Raw genomic sequence first — 4,311 nt, 5'->3', positions numbered from 1 at the left:
AAAATGTTATAGTCATTAACAAAAGTTTTCTGTATGATATAAATTATGATACAAAAATGTTACTACTTTTTTGTTGTCACAAACTGCTGTTCACAAACAAGACTTTGAAAACTTAATTTGTAAGAAACACAGTTTTTTTTTCTATTTTTTATTCGTACAAAGAGGTTATAATCCTAAAAATAAAGTTTAGATATGTTAGCTTAGGATTAAATTTTGAAGCTTTACATAAGACGTTAAGAATTATTGGTTGAAGTTTAAAAACTAGTGTTAGGTTGCTGAAAATTCGTGTGCAACTAATTTTGTGTGAGCTACTTTATTAACTTAAGAAAAAATATTAAGTTTGTGAATTAAGAAAATGAAAAGCTGTGTTTTTGAGAGAACAAGTAAATTAACCTCAAAATGTTTGAGTTAAGTTGATTTCCATGGTAATCAAAAGCAGGTTTGAAGCCAATTCCATTGAAGTTTTTATCCATGTCTTGGTACCTTTTGTTAATAACAAAATTAGAAACAGAATATCATTATTATAAATAAAAAAAAACATCTAACACTTTATTAAGTTTATGAAAATAATTAATTTCTATGTTAAAAATTTGATTTTTATAAGACTTGCATTGAGCTACAAGTAGAAACAAAGTCTTAAAATAATAAAAGTTAAAGTCTAAGAAAATAATTACTATTAAGCTTAGTATTAATAATAAAGGTCTATTTTAAAACATTTTTTTATATAAATAAATACCATCAGGTATAAAACAAAAATAATAAAAGTTTGAATTTTGAAAAAATAACTACAACATTTTAATATGTTTGAGGTTTGAGATAATAATTAAAAATCAAACTAATGTCTAAACTGAACGAATTATTTTTAAAAACTCAGTTTATAATTTGGACGTTGTCTAACCTAAACTCATTTTGATATAGTTGATTAGCGTGGTTGTTTAAATCCGTTTGAAATGATGTTCTAGACAAAAAGCTGTAAAACGAAATATTAAACTTTAATACTAAAGTAAAGCATTAAATAAATAATTCAAACGATAAGTAAGTTGCAATCAAATTTTTAAACTTAGAAAATTACTAGTTTTGAGAATAACAGCAAATACATATAAAGATTATAATGCTTAAAAACTACAACTTAATCAACTTACTTTCCCATTGTAAATATAGTGTTCTTTATACGAACTCTTGTTTTATTTGTGCTTAGCACAAAAACTAATTGCTTTATAAACTGTAAACTAATAAACAAAGTCATTGATTATCTTAATTACTTTTTACGTCTAAAAATTTTTCTTTGAAATAACTTCCTGTTTTAAAAGCAATTTAAATTTGAAAACAAAAACAAAACAAGTAATCATTTTATAACATATAGTAGACGACTTTACCTTTGACAGACTTGTTTTTAAGATACTAAAAGAATATTATGAAAGGGATTTTTGTGATCAATTAGTCACAAAACAAAAAATTAAAACATAAGTTACTTATATCGCCAGTATACATTATGAAATGTTTTGATAAACCGTTATTGTTTTCATTAAACGAAAACAGACATATTTTAGACTGATAAAAAGGTAATTTCTTTATTAATATTGAAGTATAATAGAGTTTAAAAGAATAGATTGTAAAATTTTTCAAGTGAAAAAAATAATTAAATGAAATAAAACTTATAAAGAACAGACTTATAAAACATATAGCAGAATATTAAACTAACAGTTTGGTGGTTTTTCTCTATTTATAAGCTACACAAAACTATGAAATTTTGTTGTAAAAATGTATGACTACTTTATAAAAACTTAAACTTGCTTTTTTTATTGAAACTTTGATTTTAAAATTAAGCTTTAAATTTTATTTATAAATCGTTAAGTTGTGTTAATAAAAAATATTATGACAGTGTACAAAAGTTTTGAAATGAGTTAGTTACAACTAAAAAACAAACAAGTTCTTTAAATCGTTTCCTTTGTTTTTTTTTTAAACAAGCCCATAAAAGTTAAGTTCAGCGCTTTTTTCTATCTTTTCATAAACAATGTACTACATTCGAAGGTAGTTAAAGCCGAACTTCTGGATGGAAACAGTTGTCACTTTTGCAAGGTCAACTTAGTCTTGATTATATTTCCCTAACTTTTATAACAACCATTTTAACATTTAAACCCATAGAGCTTAAAGACTTATCTTATACCTTAAATCCATAGTTTTAAATTTTAAATTCTTAGCTTTGACATTGCAAACTTATAGTCTCGCTATAACCTCCAATAAAAATACTTATACCCTTGGTAATAGAACATATCATTTTAACCTTAATATTTTTTCTACTACACACGCCTTGTATCTATAACTAAGTTTTAAACTTTTTAGCTCATTGTTTTTCTAAACTAAAGCTGTTAATTTTTTTTCTTTAATCTTTAACATGTTTACAGTTACAAATGTAACTGATGGTTATGCAAAACATAGAAGATTATTCATGATTCCATATTGTAAATATAACAATATATAAACTTAAAACAACATTTTATCTGATCGAAGTGTTGTTAAGTGCTTACAAAACGTTTAACTATAAGTAAATTGTTTATGTCTAAAAACAAAAACTTTTTGTTCGCATTGCTATACTTAAAATGAATAAGCCATAGAAAGTTATTTTAAAGCTACTATTTGGTTTGGAAAAAAAACTTACAAAATTAAATTTAGCTTGTTAATGATACCTCAGTAATAAAATGACTATATAATTTAACAGCTGCCTCATATAAAACGACCTAAAAGAAATGTAAGTATTATTATAAAATGATAATTTATAGAAACAAATTAGATATAATATTTAAACTTTTACTTGAAACTTAACATATAAATTTAAAAAAATATAATTTCTCGCTAAGTAAGAAACGTTACTGTATCTGTTTTTACTGTAAAACAATATTTAATATTTGTTTTAATCAAGTATTTTTAACTGTAAAACCTAGAAGTCTGACAAAACTGTTCTTTTTTTAGGTATCAAGGAAGAAAATACTTGGAAACTGTATAAATAAAAGTGATATTAACATTTATTCTTTTTCCACTATCTAACTATACTATATTTCTTAATTATCATTTTATAAAATTATGAAATATAATATATATAAATTTGTTTCGAATTGTTTTGATTGAAAAGATCTAATTTAGTTTTTGTCATTTGCTTTTTATGTCATTCTACATGTATTTAAAATTTTAAAAAGTTCAATTACAAAAGATATTCGTTTTTAAACACATGTGTTTTTCAAAGATTAAAAATTTGTAATTGAATTGATAAAATAAATTGTTATATGCATACAGATAGCTAAAACAATAATATTCACAAAAAAATGCTAAAAGTTTGTTTATACTGATTCTAACAAAATAAGTTTGTTGAAATGTACAATATTAACAACAATAATGCTTTCTTTATTTTACAGAAATTTATTTCTTTGTGTTGAAAGATTAACAAGGTTCCACGGAGTTCTGTAAAATAATAAGTACTGCAAATAAAGAATAGAAGAGCAAAAGATGGATATGTGTGTTTACAAATTTAAGCCAAAATAGATTAAAAAATAATAGCTGATACAATGTATGATAATTTTTCATTTCACTTTATAAGCATTAATAATAAATTATAGCTATAGTAATAGCTTTACTACGTAAAACAAAGTGTTAATTACTTATTACAACTTAATAAATTCAAACTGCAATGCTTATAATGAGTATGTATTTACTATTTAACACAAAGTAAAAACAATTCTTGTTAATTTTGTATCTAGTTTATGTTACATTTATCTTACATAGCTCTAAGTATCATAAGTAAATCATATAACGATTTGAAAAATAAATTTTCATAACACTATTACTGTCAGTTAAAAAAAAAAAATTAATTCGCAAATCGTTTTTATTATTAATGCTAAAATATTTTTTATCTAAGTTAACTTTCTAATAACAGATAATTCGTAAAAATTTGATCTAGTTACTATCTTAATAAAAATAAGTACCAGATATAAAAACTTTTTGTTGCATTTTTTTCTCGTACTTAAAAAACGCTTAAGAAAACAAAACCGATTTGTTATTGAGAATGTTACTAACAGTAAATTATTTAAAAAGACATAGAATTTTTTTAAAGTTTTTATGTCCTCTTTTAAAGCTTTTTTTGTTCTATTTTAGGAATGTTTCTTTTCGTTTTAGCTTTATTTTTTTATTGATACAAAAATCAAGACTAGTATACACCATAGAGTTACATTTATGCAGTTACTAAGAATAATAAATGTTTATTTCGTTGTAAGTAGAAAAAACGATTACAAATTTATTTATTAGTAAATACTTCCCATA

This window comes from Thalia democratica, chromosome 7, assembly GCF_965202585.1.
Source record: "Thalia democratica chromosome 7, ktThaDemo2.hap1.1, whole genome shotgun sequence".
In the NCBI taxonomy this organism is placed as follows: Eukaryota; Metazoa; Chordata; class Thaliacea; order Salpida; family Salpidae; genus Thalia; species Thalia democratica.
Note: the sequence above shows the minus strand (reverse complement) of the source record.